Source organism: Marmota marmota, unplaced genomic scaffold, assembly GCF_001458135.2.
Source record: "Marmota marmota marmota unplaced genomic scaffold, marMar, whole genome shotgun sequence".
Lineage (NCBI taxonomy): Eukaryota > Metazoa > Chordata > Mammalia > Rodentia > Sciuridae > Marmota > Marmota marmota.
In genome coordinates this window covers 535355-558914 of record NW_026000173.1, presented here as the reverse complement: position 1 = coordinate 558914, position 23560 = coordinate 535355, and the positions used below count along the sequence as shown (strand labels likewise).

General features: G+C 36.5%; 1 pseudogene; it reads left to right on the top strand.

Annotated features, from left to right (window-relative positions):
- Positions 1-2738: 2738 nt before the first annotated feature.
- Positions 2739-20206, top strand: LOC125611945 (annotated as a pseudogene).
- The last annotated feature ends 3354 nt before the right edge of the window (positions 20207-23560 follow it).

Genomic DNA, 23560 nt, shown 5'->3' with positions numbered 1-23560 from the left:
CTCTTCCTGCTGGGCGGCCCCTGGAATCACACTACAGCCACCAAGGCTGCTCCAGGAGGTGCCTCATTGTGGTTTTGATTTGCATTTTGCTGATGATTACTCATAACAAATTTTTTTCCTATACATGTGGATGATTTGTATTTTTTTAGTTATATAGTTTGTATTTTTATTGTTGTTTTTCTAGAATTCCTTATATATTCTGGTAGTAATTCCTGTCAGAAAATTAATTGGGAAATATTTTGTCCTCTTCTGTAGGTTGTATCTTTACTCTGTTGTTTCCTATGCTTCTTCTTTGACCTAATTTTTATGTTGTCATTTTCTGTCTGTGCTTTTGGGGTGTTATCCAAACAATCTTTCCTTCTATGTATGTATTGAATTTTTTTTTTCATGTGTTCTTCCAGTAGTTCAATAAATTTAGGTCTTAAAGTTAGGTCTTTAGTACATTTTGAATTGAGTTTTATACATGGTGAGAGGTGGTGGTTAAACGAAACCCTCTATTTTTAGAATTTTAAAAAGGTGGATAACCTTATCTCCACTTCAAACAAAAAAATCATAATGTGGCAATAACATGTCTTTTGTGTTCAGTTTTACGAATTGTCCTTCCACAGTGTCAGCATCTCTTATAATGTAATTTCCTTCTCATTTTTTGTTAGAATATTTTCTTTTCCCAGAGAGTATAGGTCGTGTAAACACATTCTGATGTGCTTAATTAAACATGTGCTAATTAGCATACCATTGGGAAAGTATTCACAGCACCAAAAAAAGTGAGCAAAATTTGAAGCACATGACTCTTTATTTACAAAAAGCTCATGAAGCAACATGTAGCAAAAAAGTCACCATGAAAGGTACAACATCAACTTCTTAGGAACTTCCATGCCTCCTTCACAATAGGTCACATACCATACATGACAGACATCCCACAATAAAAATACAAATGCTGATTCTAAGAGGCATTCTCATACAAGTTCCTTAAGCAAAATAGGTTTCTAAAGTTATGTCTCTCTCCCTAGAATAAGTCATGTTACAAATAGATTACATTGTATCAGAAACAACCCCAAAGCTGAGTGGCTTATAACATTTATTTCCCACACACGGTACATGTGGACTTAGGATCTACTAAAAGTTGAATATAACTTGACTTGGATCCTTTTTGAATGTTTTCTCAATCTGGAACCTAGGTGGGAGGCATGGTGAGGAGGATGTCCACACATGCAGTGTCCCACAGAACAGTACCAGGGAACAAGAAGATTGAGAAGGTATCCACAATCATTGAGTGGCTTGTGTAAGCTGAACTTAGAAGTAGCATACTCAATTCAGATCAAGTGCATATTATATTCACTCTGATCTATTGACCAAGTGATGTCACCTGGATAAACGTGTGAATGGGCAAAGACACTCCACTCCAGGAAGACATGTCAATAGCAGCAAAGCTTAATCCTTTCTCAGAGAAGGATATAAACACTTGGGAATGGTGATGCAATCTATGCCCCAAACCTTTGAATTATAGAGCCAACGGATCTCTTAGAGAGTGATCTTCAAAATGGAGTACAGGTGCCCTGGTTTTTAAAAACGAGGAACCACTAGGGCAGAAAGATAAAATACTAACATTTCTATTTATATTTCCTTATGATTATAAGAAAAAATAAGCTTCACTGACATTTTAATGGATTAAGTATCAGGTGCCTGTCATATATGGTATGCTGGTCAACACATCAATGTTTATAGCAGCACAATTCACAATAGCTAAACTGTGGAGCCAATCTAGATGCCCTTGAGTGGATGAATCGATAAAAAAATGTGGCATATATACACAGTAGAATTTTACTCAGCAATAAAAGAGAATAAAATCATGGCATTTGCAAGTAAATGGATGGAGAAGATAATGCTAAGTGAAGTTAGCTAATCTCAAAAAAAAAAAAAAAACAATGTTTTCTCTGATATAAGGAGGCTGACTTATAGTGGGGTAGGGAGGGGGAGCATGGGAGGAATAGAGGAACTCTAGATAGGGCAGAGGTGTGGGAGGGAAAGGGAGGGGGCAGAAGGTTAGCAAGGATGGTGGAATGTGGTGGACATCACTATCCAAAGTACATGTATGAAGACATGAATTGGTGTGAACACACTTTATATACAGAGGTATGAAAAAGTGTTCTATATATGTAATAAGAATTGTGATGCTTTCTGCTGTCATGTATTTAAAAAATAAAACCAATAAAAAATCCCCCCCCAAATAAAGTAAAAATAATAAAAGAGTAAAAAAAAACCCCCCAAAACGGCCTGAGCAGTCGGACATGATGATGTGAATGCAATAGGAACAAGTGGCAATAACCAACAACAGGTTGGTTGGCTAATACGTTACACTTGCATGTGGACACCCACACACTTCAGTTTTGCTGGTGAATTTATAGAATGAATTTCTTAGGAAAGACTTCTGTAATTGTTTAGTTCCTTTTTTTCTTTTCTTCATATTTGAGTTACCACTTTTGTTACATTTGTTTATCTATTTTGATTCTATTAGAATGCTATAATTCCCTTTCTGGTTTTCCTGAAGATTGGATCCTTGTGGCCCAGTGGTTTCATATGATTTCACTCTTAGAGGTATGTTCCTATTTATTACTTGGTCTCTCATCTAGTTAAGTGTTAATAATTTGCTCTCAGGATGGAATCTCACTTGTAGTATGTTTTAAGGAAAATACCACATGGGATTTTTGAAGAAAGCAGAAGGTTTCCTCCCTCTCAAGATGGCTTTGGGAACAAATTATGCCGAAGTGAGTTTGCAAAATATACTGAAGTCCTCCAGCACCAACTCAAATTCTCCTGCAGGTAAAAATCATTTTCCAGTGGTCAAAGGGAATTGTGAGTTGAAGGATGAAGAGACAGTTAATAAGCAGGGCAGAGGTAATGTTAGTTACTGTTTCTGTGAAGTGATCATGTCTGTGAAACCCAGGAACCTCTGAGGATTGTGCTGCCTGTAGATAGGAATGAAGGTGTTGTAGATTTGCAAAGTCGGAAAAAATAGATCCATAATACTTTCTTTACTATTATCATTTACAAATAATCAGACTTTAAATTTTATTGTGTATCCTTGCAGATATAAATATATAAAAATATGTGTGCCTATATTTCCAGAACTGAAAGAATATAATACTGAGTTTTTTCTCCTCAAGATTGACAATATACCTAATTTAAAGAAAATTGTTTGTCTTTATTTGGTGGTTTTATCTTAATGATCTTAATGGAATGTGTACCCCCTGACCCCCTCCCCTTTGTTGGTGGCCAATTTCAGGGTTTTGTATATCCTGGTCAAAATTGCTGTAGCATGAAGCTATATCCTCAGTCCAGAAAATGGTTTCTAACCATGGATCAGTGACTAAAAGACTGACTTTATCTTAAAAATATGAAATTTGTTCAGAAAGTTTTATCTTCTATAGCATACTTATAAGTTGGACACAATCTGAAATATTATTTAAATATGTAATGAAATATTAAGAACCATATTAAAATATTAATAAAAATTATGGTGAAAAATGTTCATTCTACAGTGTAAAAGAACATATTGAATCAGAAATCAGGAAATATGTATGTTAATGAATTGGAAAAATGTTGTACACACTTCAAAAATTGCTGAAGGGACATGTGCCAAGCTTTCAAAACTATGGGGACTATTGGATATCAACTGACTGTATTTTCCATTGTGAGATGGACATGAACTTTTGGGGACCAGGGGCAGAATGTTAAGGTTTGAATATGAGATGTGCCCTGAAAAGCTTATTTGGCAATTCAGGAATGTTCAGAGATAAAATAGTTATGAGAATCATAACTTAATCAGTGCATAATTAATATATTTGATGGATTAATAATTATAATGGATTACTGGGTGGTAATCAGGTATGGTGTGGCTGAAGAAATTAGGTCACTTGGGCGTGACTTTAGATCATATGTTTTCATTTCCATGTTTTCAATGGATGAATTATAATTATACACAATAGTGAGATTCACTGTTATATATGTATACATGTACATGGTATGACAATACCATTTCTCAGTGGATTATATTTTTCCCTTGGCTCCTGGTTTGCTCTTTCTTCTTCCTGGGTATCTTGAGCTGAACAGCATTTCTCCACCAAACCCTTCTTCTAGGATGGTCTACCTCACCTCAGGCCTAAAGCAGTGGAGAAGACTGACCACGGACTGACACCTCTAAAATCAAAACTCAAAATAAACATTTTCTATTCTAAGATATTCTTGTCAAATGTTTTGGTCACAGTGACAAAAAGGTAACTCCTAGAGGAGGATTTGGAAATAAGGATAGAATTTCTTTCTGATGAGTTAATTTGATTTATTCTTCAGATCCCAGGGAAAACACCATTCCTCACCAAGGTAATTTTTTTCCCAAGCTTCTTCTTGCGTTGTTGCTGATACTTTTCCTGCTGAAGGAAATCCTATTGTCTGTCTCTTTTATCAGTAAGTATGCCAATGAAGTTGGTTAGCAATACCTGCCTTTCATGAACAGAAACTAACCATTAGAACCTGAAATTTCACAATGTTGCAGACATTTGAAAAATAAATATTGTCTGAGGTGGGGGATAGAGTTCCTGAGTTTTCACTGGGAATTTTTGTTTTTCACCAATAATGGAATTCATGTTCATTGAGAAAATTTGAAGAGTAGATATGTGTGTGTGTGTTTTGATGTTAGAATGAAATCAATGGGTCATCAGTTCTACAATAGATTCTGTGTGAGGACACATCTGTATTTCCTTAATAGCTTTTATAAGGCTCATCTTATCTGACTTCACAGATATATTTTTGGGTGATGAAGTGGACATGAAGGTGATGGAAAGAAATACTCCAGAGAGTTCCCAGGGAATTTCCTTCTAGTAGTTTCTGTCTGGCCCATTGTGAGATCTCAGGAAAAATCAAATTCACAAATAGGTGGGTTTATGCATATGCTGTATTTCAGAGTTTAACAAGTTTTCAAAAGTCATAAAACTCAGCATTTATTAGGGTAGATATTTGATTCATTACTTTGGTCATTTGATGAGTAACAATGGCCATACATATTGTTTGCTAGGCACTGTGTTATCCAGAAATAGCCACAGCCACTGGTCTCAAGATATTAATAGAATAGTCAAAAAACCCAGTGCTGTGCTGGGGTTGTGGCTCAGTGGTAGAGCACTCACCTCGCTTATGTGAAGCCCAGGGTTTGATCTTTAGCACACATAAAAATAAGTAAATTAAATAAAGGTATAGTGTCTCTCTCTCTCTCTCTCTCTCTATATATATATATATATATATATACATATATATATATATATATAGATAGATATATCTATCTATATATATCTATATCTATATCTATATATTTATATCTATCTATCTATATATATATATATATATATATATATATATATATATATATACCAGTGCTGACAACACAAGATGGGAAGGGTTGTGCAGGTAAGAAGTGAGCACAGGAGGATTAGATAGGTTTCCTGAAGGATGAGACACCTACATTTGTTAGTATCAAAATGATATAGGCATATTATATTAAAACATGGAAGATTTGGGAGCAATATAAACATACCTTACTGGGGGGGGACATATAGTGTGATGTGAAAAACTATGAAATGAAGTTGTAGGTTGACCACATAAACAGAATTCAGATCATGAAGAATGTTATATACTATCAAAAAATTTTTGATTTTCCCCTGAAGTTTATTTTATAAAATATCATTTTCAACTTAACAAACAAGCCTAAAACAGTGAATTGAAACAGCTATTTATTTAGCTCATGCATCTGTGGCTTGGCAATTTAGACTGTTCTCAGATGGGAGTTTCTTTGGTACTGGCTGAACTCTCTCATGCATATGAAATTAGGGACCGATAACAGGTATCAGTTTATGAAGAAGAGCATGTCAACTGGAATGAAAGGGGAAATTTTACCATATTTTCATCATTCATCAGGCCAGCCTGGGCTTATTCACATGGCCACTTGCAGACTTCAAAGATGAAGGGTGAATGGAAACCAAGCACATTAATGTTTCAATATGGAACTATCCTGGTTGCTTTTGCACATTCTATTGGTCAAATGGAGTCTTAAAGGCAGCTCATATTCTATTAGTGATGAAACTGACCCTATTTCTTGATTGGAGAAGGTACAAAGTCACATTGCAAAGGCATGTAAATACCAGAAGGGTGGAACATGGAGGCCAGTTTTGCAGTGTGTCAGTTATGTGGAGTCATTGCTGAATTTTGGGCAGGGGTGTGACATAATCAAATTTGACTTAAGGAGGCATGCTTTTACTGAGTTTTGTAAATGGATTTAAGAGGACAAAGGTGAAGATAAGGATAGGCATTATTTTCTAGAAAATGGACAGAAGCAGACAGCATTGTGTTGAGTAAGATAAACCAGATTGAGAAAGTCATTGGTTGTATGTCTTCTCTCATATATGATAATTTGGGAGCAAGAAGAGGACAAGGGATGAGGTCTCATTAAAATTGAGGGAAAAGTTAGTAGAGTAGAGGCAGGGGACCAGGTGACAGAAGAGAGAAGGTATTGGGGAGGTACTGGGGAATGAAATTGACCAAATAATGTTATGTGCCTGTATGACTATGTAACAGTGCATCCTATTATGACGTATAAGAATAATGCACCAGAGAGATTCTAATTCATTATACCAATGGAAAACATTGACTCATTTAAGGAAGAGTTAGTGAAGAAAGAGAAGACAGGTAAGCTTTGAAGGATAAAGAAGATATAAAGAAGGAGGCCAAGGCTTGATGTATATTAGGGATTAAAGGACCTGGAGAAGTTAAGTGTGAATATAATATTCTGACCTTTTAAACTCAGCAGTGAAGATGTTGTTCAAAGGCGTAGGCAGTGTAGGATAAATAGTGGGCTTCTTTTGAGAGATGATTACTTATGTTTAACACATTGTAATGTGTTATGTTTAACACATTACAAAGTGTTAAAATACAATGTACATGTCCAGTGGGAGGCATATTTGCCTAGATTTTAGGACAGAGTTCTGGAATTTAGAAAGTGATTTACATAATGATAGCAAATCCTACCTGGGAATATATGTTATCACTCCAGAAGAGGACTTTAAACAAGAAGTAGGGATTAGGAAAGAATTCTTGGATATGTTACATTTTTTAAAAAATTGTGAATGGAGGAAGAGAGCTGATGAAAGAGAATAAGAAGCAGCAGTAAGAAAGGTGAGGCAGGAACAGGAGAGAACAGTGTACCAAGAGCTGAGGAGGAAGACCTCGGTGAATGATTTCAAGAAGGACATTAGGAAATGACTAATAAATGGTCCTAGCAAATTACTGAGGATGGTTTTAATGAAATGATGGATGCCAAAGCCTGAATGAAGTGGGTCGAGGAACAAATATTAAGCTAGAGGGAAAAAAAGAGATTTAATTTCTTGCAGCAGTGTTGATTAACCCAGGGCCTTGCATATTATAGGCAAGTGCTATGATACTGAGATGCTACTGCAGTCTAGAAAATCCAATTTCTAGAGGTGGAGTTTAGTTAGTTCTAAATTGGGAGAGACACACAAAAGAGAGGAAGAACAATGTCCTCTTGATTAATCTTTGGGTTTTTGAAAAACATTTTTTCTGTTCTTTAAGATCACCCAGAAATTGTTAAAGTTAGTAAATTCTTTCTTCCCCCAAAGTCCCAGGTTGTTTACTTCCTTAAATAACTTCCACTCCCATCCCTCTAAATGTGGCCTTTGTTTGCATCTTGGGTTAACTCTGGAAGGAGACTATGGATAACATCCTTCAGATCCCATTATGATGGAACTTTCATGTCTTCTTTCAACTCCTCATCTTTCAGCTATTCCTGGAGATACCTAGTATTTCCAAAGCAGTAGGATTAAGATTCCATTGAGTGAGGGGTCATGGGGAAACTTTTTCTGTCAGGCTCTGTCCAATTGGGTAATTGGCTATGTGTAGATTTTGTCCATAGAATGCAAGACAGCAATGTAAAGAGCAATGACCTAATGCTACCAGAAAAATGATTGTTTTTTACTCTATTTTCCAGCTTTCTTTCAAAAAAATGCTCAGCTGTTTGAAGACAAAAATTATAAAAGATTTATAAAAGAAATGATTCACACAAATTTGAAGTGTGTAAGAATTAATTCAACCATGAAAGATAAAATTTCATGTGCCTAGAATTCAGTTGCTGACTGTAGTATGTAAGATTCCCAAATCAGTATTTATGATTTCCAGGTAAAACACACTAAGTAGTGGAGTTTCCTGCTCATTGTAAGCTACAAGTGTACAATTTTATAGAATGTAACATTCTTTTTAATTTTTTTGGTTGTAGATTGTGTGCTCACGCACACAAACAGTTTTGTCGTGCTTAGCAAAACAAGAAGTTCTGTGAGAAAGTGTGAACTCTTTGAACTGTGTCCTTGTTGTTGTCTTAAGATAAAAGAATGTTCTGCCAAGTGTAAAATATGTGTGTGTGTGTGTATGTGTGTGTGTTTGCCTGAGAATAACTAACCACAACTTAATTGATAAGAAATATGGAGCACTGTGACCATAAACAATGTTTTCCTGAGAATGTTTATCCATGCTTATAAGGATTAAGCTGCCGAAAGGATGTTTTTTTCTTTCCCCTTGTTTTAATTAACAATGGTGTATAAAAGAAGGAGAGAAAAAATAAAGATGGTGCTCATTTTCTACTGAATGTGTGTGTGTGTGCGTGTGTCTTTTTTTAAGCATCTCTGCTGTAACAGGAATTACAAATTGTCAGCGGGTTCTGACAGTAGATGGTAACAATATCTTTATTTATTTATATCTATGTGGTGTTGAGGATCAAATCTAGTGCCTCCACACGTGCCAGGCAGGTGCTGTATTGCTGAGCTACAGCCCCAGCCCAGAATCTAACATTCTTATATGGATATTGAATGTTGTCCATGTGAAGCTCAATTTGGAAAAAGAATATATTGTTATTGTATTTCTGCAGACTGTTCTTCTCTGATTTTTCTGTGGAAGGCTAGTGTTTTTCTCACATGTCAGTCAAACAATATGATAAAAATGAACAGAAATATATTATTGTGAATGTGAATTTTTTTTCATTTAAATAGGGTGTTTTGAAAACATTTCTAAATTTACAGAAAAATTGAGGCGATAATATTAGAAGAGTGTATTTTAATCCTACCTTGCACACACAATGGCCATTATTATTAAGCTAATCCTAAGTAAGGGCATTTTTTACAACAAATGAACCAATATTGATATTTTTCCCTTTGTTAGTAGGAATTGAATTCAGGGTTTCACACATGCTAGGCACGTCTCTATCACTGAGCCACTTTCTTAGCCCAGCATTCTTGATTTTCCAAATTTTTAACTCTTGTTCTTTTTCTATACTAGAATCCTATTCTGTCCCTCACATTCCATTTGTCATAGCTCTTTATGTTCCTCTTTGCTATGATATTTCTTCAAATCTTTCTTGTTAGATGACTCTGACAATTTAGGGGAATACCATTCTGTATATTATTGGTTGTCTCTGTGTTAAAATAAGCTTTTCTAATGATTATAGGGGGATTATTTGTTTTTGGGAGGAAGGTCACAGATATAAAATGCTCTTCATCACATTAGTTCCAGGTTGCCGCAGTCCGGCTGCAGCAAAATAACCGGGGCGTGATGAACAACTTGCGTACATTGATATAGCAGGAGTGGGAGCCATTTATTGTAGGACAGGAGGGGTATATATACATTACACACAGCTTATCTTAATTAGCATAAACTAGATACAGCAGTCAACAATAAGGAATCTCCACACTTAATGGCTCTCTGGTGTTACTTCACAAACCACTCCCTCTGGCAAAATGCCAGGTGCCATCCTGACTTGTTTACAGACCCTAACATTTCCCCCTTTTGTTTAATTTAAATAACAACCATAGTGGTTTTTACACAAACACCACAAACAGTCTGCTACAAGCAGAAGGGGAGGATACAAAATGTCACAATACCAAGCCAATTGATGGCTCCATGCAAGAAGCCCTTGGAAAAATTATACCAGCAATGACACCGTTAGCAAAGATACCGAGTTACAATTTGTTGTAGATTACAGTTTGTTGTCTCAGTCCAGGTAAAGCAGTGTCTCAATAGATTAACTCACAGTCCAGGTAAATCACAGTCCAGGTAAGTTCTGCAGGCAGCTAGCTTAAATCACAGTCCAGGTAAGTTTGCAGGCAGCTAGCTTGATCCAAAGTCTCGTCCGGTTCTCAGCAACACTGGAAATTCTTCCACCCTTGTCCTCACTGGCACTGGGACGAAGGCAGGAACTCCGGCAATGCTGGCTAAAGAAAATCCTGTAGCATTCCACTAAGAGAACAACCTTCTGAACAATTTAGTACATTATCTCAAGGTTTTTTTACATTTGAAATAAGACTTAATAGTGCTCATTATTTATTAGCTTCCAGGTGTGGGAGAACCATTGTAGTTACTGGCCTTGGAAATGATCAAACTTCAGGGACGAGGGGCGTCTTCTGCCTGCAGCATCCCAGGCAGCCCCAGATGGCCCCAGGGAGAGTCTGGGGAGTGTTCTGGACTCAAACTGCCACTGGGCACAGGGAGCAAGAGCCTGTGAGACTGTGCCTCCGGGTCAGGTTTGGATTTGGGCTCTCGCAGTGGCCTCCTGCTCCCCGGGTGGGGGGTGGGGAGGAGCCCGCTGCTGCTGCTTAGAAAGTCCTTGCTGCGCCATGACCCGCTCACGCATGTGGCTGCTGCCACGGCGATTCACGCACCCTCCGGTAACAAAAAGTATGCAGTAATAGCCTTTTGTTGCAACTTTTTTCCTGATAATCCTTCCTCCTCTGAACTTTCTTCTTTCTGACTAGAGTTCCTGGGCTTCCATCAACACATGCCCTAACTATTCTTGGTTCCACTGGGGTGCCTCCTTCCCTTAGTAATTTACTTCTCACCCCTTCCATATTTTCATCATAAAGACAATACAACATTTTAAGACAAAACAAGACACAAAGGTACTGTATCAATCTTCTCCATTTTTTCAAAATGGCCATTTTTCCTCTCGCCCTATCTGCCTAGGGACAAGCAGATTTGCTCCCATCCTATCTAGGGACAGGCAGCTTTTTTTCCGTCACTTACCCCCAAGTGTCCCGGGGCTCCCGGTACGGGCCACCATCTGCCGCAGTCTGGCTGCAGCAAAATAACTGGGGGGTGACGAACAACTTGTGTACATTGATACAGCAGGAGTGGGAGCCGTTTATTGTAGGACAGGAGGGGTATATATACATTACACACAGCTTATCTTAATTAGCATAAACTAGATACAGCAGTCAACCAATAAGGAATCTCCACACTTAATGGCTCTCTGGTGTTACTTCACAAATCACTCCCTCTGGCAAAATGCCAGGTGCTATCCTGACTTGTTTACAGACCCTAACACCAGGTATATACTATCAAAGTGAATGTTGACTTTTGATGCTGAACTTGATCACCTGAGGTAGTGGTTTTCAGGTTTCTCCATTGTGAAGCTACTTTTCCCTCTCCTATTCCCACACTGTACAGTTCATAAGGAGGTTGCTATGTGCAGCTACTGTTTTATGATGGAGGAGTTATGCTCCCATTTATTAGGGTGGTGTATTATGTTAGTGCTCTCCAGAGGAACTAAGCAATATGAACATGGATATTTATTTTAAGAACTTGGAAATGGGGCTGGGGATGTGGCTCAAACGGTAGCATGCTCACCTGGCATGCGTGCGGCCCGGGTTTGATCCTCAGCACCACATACAAACAAAGATGTTTTGTCCGCCGAAAACTAAAAAATAAATATTAAAAAACTCTCTCTCTCTCTTTAAAAAAATATTTTTTTTTTTTTTAAAAAAAGAACTTGGGAAATGGAAATGTGGGGGCTTGACAAGTCCAAAATTTGATCTGGTTAACATTCATGCTGAAGACTCAGGAAGGAGTAGGCAGAAGGAGGCCAAAGAAAGTCTGTTAAGCTTTTAAAAGGTTATTATATTTTTCAGTGATAAAGTTTCCATTTTTTACATCTTCTGTTTTTTTTGTTGAGTCTATTTTTTGTTTCTTTTCTTTTTTATTAAATTATTTATTCATCTTAATTTCTTATCCATGATTGCAGAATGCAATTCATTTTATATGACACATATAGAGCTCAATTTTTCAAGTCACTGATTGCGCAGAAAGTATTTTCACACCATTTGTGTCTTTATACATGTACTTAGGATAATGATGTCGAACTCATTCCACCATCATTCCTACCCTTTTACCCCCTCCCTATCTACCTCTCCCTCCCCTTTGCCCTATCTAAAATTCCTCCATTCCTCCTATGCTTGCCCCCCCCCCACATTGCCATTATGAGTTAGCATTCCTTTTGAAAGGGGAGTGAATCACCTGAGATGGAAATTCAACCAAGAGATTTTTATTGGGGGGGCTGCTTCAAGGGAAAAAAAAGGAAAGGAAGAGAGCAGCAGCCTGAGCCTGCAAGCTTCAGCTTAAGAAGGGTTGCTTAGATGAGTTGGTGGGTGCTGATTGGCAGGGTGACTCAGGAACAGGCGAGCAGACACTGTGTCCTGTGGGGATAGGTCTAGAAAACTTTTGACTTTGGTGCCCTTCTGCTTGGAGCCCTTTGGTGAGGAGAGGGGGAGGGGTAAGGGATTACATGATGTTCTTCTCCAGAGACTGAAACTTAACTTCAGCGGGGAGAAACCCCATCGGGGAAATAAAACCAAAAGGCAAGGTCTCCCACACCCAACACCTTTGTTTCTTTTTTGGGGATGGTGGTTTGTGTTGGGTACCTGTGATTGAACCTTGGGCTGCCAAACCCCTGAGCCACATTCCAGTCCTTTTATTTTTTGTTTTAACACAGGGATTTTTCCAAGTAACTTAGAGCTTTTCCTTTGTTTCAAGATTGTTTGTATCTTCTTGTTGAAGCATTTTTATCATGGTTGCTTTAAAATCTTTGTTGTGTAATTGTAACATTTTTGTTATCTGTCCCCCCCTATTGATTATCATTTTTTTTTTACTAAAATTGAAAACTTCCTGGTTCTTGTTATGATTAATCATTTTGTGTTGAAACTTGTATATTTTTGTTTTGAGGTTTTGGAGTCTTGGTTTTATTTAAACATTATTTTTAGCTGTTTTTTTCCTGATACCAGTCCTGCAGGACAAAGGGGACCTGACATATTGCTGCCTGGTGGAGGCAGACTTAGTTAATCCTTGGCACCTGAGGAAAGGGGTCTCCTTGTTATATCTGGGTAAATATGGGAGCTGCAGCTTTCATGCTGTTTCCCTAGGTCTGTAAATTTAATAATACACACACTTTAAAAAGAATTTTTTATATATTGCACTGATTTTACCTTCTTGCCAATAAAGGAAAAGTCTGGAGCTGTTGCCTAGAGAATTGGAAGTCATTTAGTTCCAGTTGCTACTTTTTTTTCTACTGATGCAAAATCTTGGAAGGAGAGTCAGGATAACTCCTCTAGAATGGAGGCTCACCTGGTGGTGATCAACAGCAAGGAAGAGCAGGTACTTTCTAAGGGACAATGGAGTCATGAGCCTGTCTGACTTTTGTATTTGTGTTTGCTAAGAATGGATATTTATGCTGTGGCAGAAGACTTTCCATAAGACAGATAGGAGAGGCTCCCTCAGCCTTCACATTCCACACCTTGTACCTTCTTCAGTGTAACTAACCTACCCCCAGGGAAATTGTGGCATTCAATATGTAGGATCTGGGCGGTTAGTGGAAGGATGAAAATGTTTCTGCCTAAAACAGCAGTTGCTATTTCAATATATAACTGTTTTCTGAATGATCAACTGCTTAACAGAAAGGAGAATTAATTTGAATGGGCAAAATTAAATCAAAATACTCACAATCAGCAATCAGGAATGAAATTTTAAGAATGTGTGAAGTGCTGGGTGTTGTGGTGCATGCTTGTAATCCCAGGGGCTTGGGAGGCTGAGGCAGGAGGATCTCAAGTTCAAAGCAATCCTCCACAATGTAGCAAGGTACTAAGCAATTTAGCAAGACCCTGTTCCTAATTGAAATATAAGAAAGGGTGGGAATGTGGCTCAGTGGTTAAATACTCTTGGGTTCAACTTTGGGTACCAAACAAACAACAACAACAACAACAACAACAAACCCACATGATATAATGAAAGGAAAATGATTAAATTTGTAAGAATTTTATCTTGAACAACTTTGAAGAATGTTCTCTCAGTGAAGAAAGAGGGAAGTTGAATTTGAGATGAGAATTCATTGTGGTTGTAGGTATGAATCTCTTTCATATTGAATAAAATTAAGGCTCACAGATGATGTCTTTGATCCTTTTGTGCTCAAAAATCTCCAGTGCTGAGGTCCCCATCTGGTTATTCCTGAACCATCTCCTTTTGTTTTAATTTCTGTATGACCATAAAGAGTTCAGTTGAAAAATCACACTGTACCTTTAGTATGTATAATTATTAATGTTAGTAAAATCTTTCAAAAGATATAAAGAAGATGGAAATGTTAACTATGACAATTTTATAATTATGCACTGTGTATATCTGTCAAATTACTTGTTATCTGATATATTTTATGATTAAAATAAGAAAGAAGAAATAAATCACAAAAATTCTTTAAAAACATTTTTATTGGTGAATTATATCTACACATGAGAGTGGACTTCATTCTGTTTTATTAATACCAGTACAGAGCATGATTTGTCAAATTAAAAAAACCCTCAGTTCTAGCTGAGTATCTAAAGCCTATGATTTCTTTCATATTTCTTTTCCTTTAGGATTTCCTCACTCAGATTATGGATAAAGCTGCTGCTTATTTTATGGGGCTATTAGATCCAGAGGGTCATGGACACTGGCAATGGGTTGATCAGACCCCATACAACCAAGGTGCAATGTGAGTACAGAATTAGATAAAGGAATCCTGGGTCCTGGGTCATGCAGGAAGTTTAGAGTGTTCCAGCATCAACTCTGAAACTAAAACAGCTCACTCTTGTCCTGTTGCACACACAGTTAATCAGTTTTAAGGTATTAGAATCTCTGTTCCAAGAACTGAGGATTGAAACAAATGGATATTTCTTTTTATAACCCAATATTCTTAGTTCAATGTCCATGTATCCATAATAGATTTCCATGTATTCAGACGATTCCTTAAGTATGTGGATATGTTTTTGATGCTACTAAAGAAATAAAAATGTACATAATCTACTTTCTACAACCTGAAAAATATTGAGGCAGGATCTCAAAGTCATTTACTTGAAGTCTGCTTCTGAATTTAAACCATTTCAGGCTTCACTTTACATGAGGAGGGAGGATTTTTATTGAACTTTGCCCAATATTGTCTCGACTGATACCTGTAACAATACTGGTGTCAAGTACTGTAGTACTGCCAAGAGGAGCAGAATTTTTATTTTCTAAGCAAATGACAAATCTTGTGAAACAAAGAAAATGTGTGGGTAGAATTAAAGCACCTTCATGAGGTACTCTGCCTGGACCAGTGGCCTTAGGAATGTTTTGCTTGTCAACTCCTGAAAGGAAATTTAAAAGACCATGTAGCCTCTTATGCAATTTTACATATAAAATATTTCTTAATGTTATAGAAGCAAAGGTTTCAACTTTGGAACTTTGTAAATACTGACCTTTAAAATGATTACACCTCTTTTTAAAATATATCTCCCAGGGTCTATAAACCATAACAAAGTATTAACTCCCATGATCCATTAAAAGAAGAATAAGTGAAAATTCTGTTATTCTGGTTACCACTAGTGCTGTGAGTGAAAAGGCTTTTCCCTCTGGAACAAAAAGTGTTTTGTTTAGTGGTTAGATATTTTACAGTCTTTTCCCCCTTGGACTAATATTTATGTCACACTTCTCTTATCTACCAAATACATACATAAGTACATGTTTAAAAATTTCCTTTCCTTTGAGTTGTTCAGCTTTAAGGTTGTAAAAAATTCTTTTGGATTGGCTTATTGTTATAAGTATGATCAGTATACAATATTGAACACATCATGAGTTTACTATAAATTTTAATAAAACATTACTAATAAAGTGAAATTCCATTTGAAACCTTAGCAAGGTGAAATGGGATTTTAAAAACTGCCATCTGATGTATCTATCCATCATCAAATCATATTATTGTTAGCATGAGGTAGTTTTCAACATCACAATATCAATAATACTCCTAATTTTTAACTTGATGATACAAACTGATAAATTTTGGTCTCTTAAATAATAGATAGAAATGATATAAGGTTTGTTAGAAAGTCATCCAAGTTTTTGAAAATTTTAGTTCTCTATTCATGATCATATAGTAAAATATTAAGAAAATTATTTGTAGTGGTTTTCCAAATGAGAATTTGATTATGTTATTGTGTTAGATACTTGAGATGTGATCAAAGGGTGTTACAAGAACAACTAAGAGGAGGAAAAGTTCATTTTGGGGTCATGGTGTCAGAGGTCTAAATTCATGGACTCCAATACTCTGAGCCTGAGATGAGTGAGAACATTATGGCAGAAGAGCATGGTGGAGGAGAGATCTCAGCTTGGGGAATCTAGGACAAGACATAAAACCCAAGGGCATGCACCGTTGACCAACTTCCTCTAGCCTCACTCTTATCTGCCTAGTTAACCCCCAACAGTACATTCAAGTGATTAGTACATCAAATGAATTAATCAGCTGATGGGGTTACAGTTCTCTTAGCCCAATGTTTCCACCTTTGAACATTGCTACATCAGCTAACATGAGCATTGGACATTCACTAGATATGAACAATAATAGACATTCTTTGATGTTGTTGAATATATAAATAAAAACTGGAATAATTTGCAAAATGTTTGCTATTTCTCATTTAGTTCTTATTTGTTTTCTCAATTTCTAAGGAATACCTACACAACATTTTTTCATAAATCTCACCAGATGATCATGAATTACATTGGCTATGCTTTACATTTTCAAAGCACTTTATCAGGTCAATATTCTCAGAACAATTTGGGAAAATAAAACAACTAAAGCCAATATACATTGTTTACATATGTTTTTATTTCCAATGCCTTTGAATACATATTTTTTGTGAATATTTGATCTAGGAAGTTAGCATAGTCATGTTAAGAAGATTGTACATCATGAACAAACTTTTTTATTCCCAGGGATGTTAGGATGGTTTAACATAATGCAAATTAATGAATGTAATTCTCCACATAAATAAGTTTTATGACCAAAATTATATAGTCATCTAAATAGATGCAGAGAAATCCTTCAACAGAATTCAGGACCCATTCATGATAAAAGCACTGGAGAAAGTAGAGATAGAAGGAACTAGAGATACAAGGAATGTTTCCATTGGTGAATTTTAACTTTACATAAAAGCAGAATTTCTTTTGATATGTTCATATGTGTATATAGCATAATTTGGTCAATTTTATTTCCCTGTTCTTCCCCTTCTTCTCCCTTCCTCCCTTATCCTTGATTTGATTCTCTGCTTTTATTCTAGATCTCCCTTCTATTTTTGTGAGATCTTCCATTCAACTTTAAAAATTCCCTCTTTCTCTCTCCAGCTTTCATATATCAGAAAAACATTCAACTTTTGACTAAATCTGATTCATTTCACTTAGCATGATGCCCCCCAAAGTCCTACCCATTTACCAGCAAATGAGAGAGTTTCATTTTTTTATGGCTGAATATAGGAAGAACAGAACAGTAGTGGAAAGTGAATAGGGGAAGGGAGGAGGAGAGGGGAAAAGGGAAGTATTGGGGAATGGATTGGAGCAAATTATGTAATGTGCATATCCACAGATAACACAATGAACCCCACTACTACATATAATAAAAATTTAATGAAAGAACTAATAGGCCAGGTGTGGTGGCACACACCTGTAACCTCAGTGACTCAGGAGGCTGAAGCAGGTGGGTTACACATTTGAGGTTCTAAGAAACTTAGTTAGACCCTGTATCAAAATGAAAAACAGCACTTGCTTGCCTGGGCTCTCTCTCTCATGCAGTGAGGAGGTTCTTGGAACAGGGTAGAGGAGAGTGTGATTGCGGAGTCGCTAATCAAGACCTCCAGAGACCAAGCAGGAAGCAGGTCTGATTTTATTGCACAGTTACCATGTATATACACTCAGGTGTAGCTAAGCAGATTACAGGCAGCCACCAATGCAATTGTCTGCCAAGTGTCCTTGCAGTGACCATTGGAGGAGTGGCTATGGAGCAAGCACAGGGACTGCAACACATGGCCTCATGCCCGGAGCTGTGCCTACAGGGATGCTTACAGGGGTAAGAAGCCTGCAGCTCACAAGCTTAGAATGAGGGAAGTGGCCTGCCACTCAGACACCCTTAAGGTATGCCATGTATGCAGTCTCTCTATGTACTTGTACCCACACTTGCTGTCTTGTCTTTCTCCACTCTTGAACTTTGCCTTGTGTGATGAGATGACATAGCACAAAGGCCTTCGTCAGATGCCAACACCATATTCTTGGACTTCCCATCCTCCAGTACCATGAGCCAAATAACTGTTCTTCATAAATTCCCAGTGTGTGAGATTCCCTTATAGCAGCCAAACCTGTAGTAAGACACTAGGGCAGAGGTGACTCCCCAGACCGTGTTCTTTCTTGTCATGATGGAGATTCTGAGAAAAGTGTTTTGATAGAAATGTATTCTAACTTTCAGACTTTTTGTGTTGGGGAAAATGTGGACAATCACTTTTCTAGGTAAATTCCCTCAGTTGTATTTGACGTCTCCCTTCACTGTCAGAATGTGAGCCTGTAATATGTCTCACTTGCACTACTGTATGCAGTCTGCTTTCCCATAGCTCTCTTCTTTTCAATTCAACTTATGTGTTGCCAGCACAATAAATTTTCTCTGGTCTGCTCATGTTTCTTTCTTCCTTACTCTTCCCCATATTATTATTTGCTTGCAGATTGAAGTCCAATGTACTGTCTATCCTCAATTTTCTGGCTTTCCTTTCAGTTGAAATATGTTCCAGTAAACTGGCATGCCAGTCATTCTTCAAACACCAGAATGAATGCTGGTCACAATTGCCTCCACTTAAATCATCTTCCCTTGTCACCTGCCTGTCAAAATCCTTCCTCAAATACTACTCTAAGAAACATCTACCTAAACTTCCCATCTGAAAGGTACCCTCCATCATTTTGTTTAGAACAATGTTGAAATCATCCTTCTAATTTTGTTAGCTTTTTTTTACACAATAATCACATTTTTTATTTTCTTACATTACTTCCCATATATCTTTCTTGTTGGCAGATATTCACAAAGTACTTGTTGAATTAGTGATATCTGTGCAGAGGGACTATAAGTCATCAATATTTGTATTTATTCTTTTAATTAAATTGAATTAAATGAATTCAATTTCTCCTAGTGATACTACTTGATTATTTCTTATATGCTTCTGTCATTGTTCTGAAAATCTCATTTCATTGCTCCTGAGTCAGTCAAGATGTACAGGCCAGTTAACCTGTGATAAAGACAGATTTTACTTTGACACATGGACTGTTGGGCCTGGGGAAGAAGCATAAGGTATAATGCAATATACTTGTGATAAATTTAATATTTTACAGTCTTTCTCATGTGATCTATTAATGGCTTATGCTCTATCATACTCTGCTCATGATTCTTTTTCTTTTGTAAACTTCTAACAACCATGTTTTTTTTATTGTTTCTTAATTGTGCCTGAAGAAAATATATGGGTTTGTGAATCTGCAACTTATACCCAGTAGCTTCCCATCAACCATATATTCTCTTCAGAAAGAAAGAAAGATTAAATTAGTATTATATATACTCATGGGTATTTAAACATGGGGATGTATATGCTTGTGATGTCTTTCACAGTGGCTTTGTGGACTGGGATTTATTTCAAAAATTATTATTATTTATGAAAAAATATTATTTTATTCCTATTTTGGATGTGTAGGCAGCACAGTTTTTTAAATGAGGTGCAATATACATGTATTGCCTGCAGTAAAATAAGTGTCCATTGTGATCTCATATTTTGCCCTGTTAATCTAGTGATAGTATCATGTTATCAATTAAACAAGTAGTGCACTATAGACCAACTATTGATTTTTTTGTTGGCTGTTCATTATTTTCTCTGTTCTTAGGTATGTTTTGCCTCTGCACCTAGAGTTGGAAAGAAATGTCATTGCAGCATTCTGTGTGGCTGTTGCATCTGGCTGCATGATTGCTTGGGACCACTAGAGGGCATGCTCCCTCTAGCAACAATTGAAGGAATTATTGCTTAGACTTCCTGAAGAATGAAAGTGTTTAAAAGAAAAAAAGAAATAAAGACTGTGCAGGCACTTTATCTATGGAGTCTGAGACTGTACCTGTTTCAAAATTTTTTGGAACAAAATTTGTTCCCTAATCCCACCATTAAGATCCAGTGTAATACACATTAAACAAAAATGTGAAAAATTTTAAAAATTTGAAAACAAAATGAAACAAAACAAAAAACAAAAACAATGATAAATCTTCTACAAACAACAAAAAATAAATCAAAAATCTACTGCCTCCTCATCCTGTATTTTTTTGAGCAAGAGTTATTTGTTAGGCACTAGCTAAATGCTTTGTATGAATAGTCTCATTTAATCTTCACAGAAACCTCCAAGGCAGGTAATATGGTTTTATGTGTCTTACAGTTGAGGAACACAGACATAGGGAGGGTAAATAAAGCTTCCTACTGTACCTAAAGTGCCACTATGTTAGTATGAAAGATAATAACTAATTAACTGATTGTGGCCTACCTCTATGCCTTCATTACAAAAAGAGGGACTCTCCATGTTCATCCTAATATTCCAGACATTCTGATGCAATCATATGCTGCATTGTTTCAGTGCCTTTGCACCCTCTGGTCTTTCTGCCTCAAATAACTACATGACTTCAGTACTCCTCTTATTCTGTGTCAATGTTGCAGAAAATTTCTTTCTGTGCTCCAAAATTTTCGCATTGGTCCTTTTCTTCTAATATAGAAGTTTTCTTGATAAGCTCAAGTGGAAACAGTCTCTTCCTTCTCTTTTTTTTGCCACAACTGCATAGACCATAATGTGTTATTGTGCCTCTCCCACTGTGCTGAAATTATTTATTCACATGCATATCTAATAGACCTTATCACTTTACAATAGGAATTGTATTTTTTTCTTCCTTTTGGCTCCCAATAATGTTTATACAGGATAAAGACAAATAAAAGGCAATGAGAGATAAAAGAAACATAATATCTCTTATATTACAACCAAGTTTTAACAGTTAAAGCTTATATTGGGATAATTGTGATAAGCTTCAATTATGGTATTTGAATATTTCAATATTTTGAAGGTATTTAGATATTTATATCTAATTTTAGTATTATGCATGTTTAAAAAAATTTATGGAGAACCATTTTTTATGAACAACATCTGTTTTAGTCAGTTTTCTCACTGCTGTGACCAAGAGACCCCACAAGAACAGTGTTAAAGAAGGAAAGGTTTATTCAGGGCTCATAGTGTCAGAGGTCTCAGTCCATTAGACTCCAGGTAAGCTGCACCTCTTGTCCTTGGACTGTGGTGAGGGGAAGGGGTTTTGGTAACCCCCTGCCAACTGCCAACTGTGATCCATCTACAAGGTCCTTCTATATGGATTATTGGGACAACCTACTTCTGAGGCATTCCCTATGTTTTCATTTGTAATTGTAGATGGGGAGAAGCTCTATAGATTTAGTTTCTTCTAAGTCTAGGTGTGGTTTCCACAGAACGGTTGTCCTTCCCAGCACCATTTTCTGCCAACAATTTAAGTTGAATTGTGCAATGTCCTTCATTGTCTTTGCTATTTCTAACCTTTTTAAACTGTGTTTGATTGTTTTTTTTTTGGTAACTATTGTTCAGGAAACAAGTTTGCCTGTGGTTTTCTGTCTTTGTTCTTTTCCCTGGCCCTACCATAGTCAGCTTCTGGGTAAAGGAATTATTTTCTTATTTTTTGATCTAATAATCTAATTCCAAGTTGCCCAAGTCTTAAGTTGTTCAATGTTGAGTTTTCGAGTACTTGCTCTGACACCCACCTCTCTGGTCAGTTGTTCTTTCCTTGCTTTGATTCCAGGCTGCAGAGGAGTGGATGGTTGCTGCTCTGGTCTGCTCTGCCATTTTCTGTATCCTGTTTGTCTTAAATAATTTCACTTCACCAATGTTACTGTCATTTTCACTTTTTCTCACTTGTGTTTGTGATTTTCTGTTGGGAGTAAGGTTTCTTTTGTTATGTTTTAAAAAATTTTTATTCATGAGTATGTTTTTAGACGGAGTTTTCCTCCTGAGTAATCTCAATCTAGTTGGGCTGTTGGAGTAATACTTTGAAGTGGTTTTGCATTTGCCTTTTTCAAATTTTCAGGGTTATTATCAGATGTAGACAGATTTTTAAATTCAACTGGTGGTTAGGAGTCTTTTCCCTATTATAGGTCATATAAATTTTCACTCAATCCAAACCTATCCAAAGACATTGTGTTTTTACCCTCAACTTTTATCATGAATAGTTTCAAACAGCAGTTGAATGAATATATAATTAACTTCCACATAACCACCATCTATATCTGAGAACTGTTAACATTTTGACCAATTACATAAATAGTATTTGTTGCACCATCTGAGAGTATGTTTTGTATATGGCACCTTGTCCCCAAATACTTCAGTACACATCTTTTAAAATTTTCATTTTCTACAAAATTGAAAATCCTCTCTACCGGCTATTTGAAAATACTCAGTTCATTGCTGTGAACTGTTGTTTTTTTCCACTGTACTAAATGTTCCTGTACCCATTAACTACCTGCTTTCCAAATCTCTATTTCTGTCACTGGTAACTAGTATATTATTTCCATCTATAAGATCAACTTTTTAGCTACCAAGTGAGGGAGAGTATGCAGTATTTGTCTTTCTGCACCTATCTTATTTTAGTGAATATTTTCCAGTTTCTTTCAATTTGCTACACGTGACAAAAATCTCATTTTTCATACTAGTTAATAATATTCAATTATGTGTATATGCTACATTTTTTTTATCCATTTATCTGTTGATGGACAACTTATCTGATTTTATATTCTGACTATTGTGAGTAGTGCAGCAATAAATATGAGTGAATTTATCTCTTTTTGACAATTGCAATTTTTCAAATATGCACAGAAAATGAGATAGTTGGGTCATATGGAGAGTTTGTTTTTAACTTTTGAGGAAATTTTTTAGTTTTTCCATAATGGTTATAATAATTTATATTCCCACCAATAGTGTATAAGACTTCCATTTCCTGTGCGTTTTCACCAGGATTTGTTAGTTTTTGCTTTCATTGATAATAGGTATTTGAACCGGGGTGATATATTTCTCATTCCTTTTTCTTTTCAGTACTTTATTATTAACTAAGCTTCCCCTACCAGGAAAAAGAACAAAAAGCCTACAAAACACCCCCCATAAAATGTACCTTAAAAATTCTCTGACATTTATAAGCAATTGAGCAATTGAGTATATTCTAGGTCCCACTTTCAGGCTGCGGTACTGTTACCTACAATGCAGGCTCACATAAATACTACCCACATAATGTTTA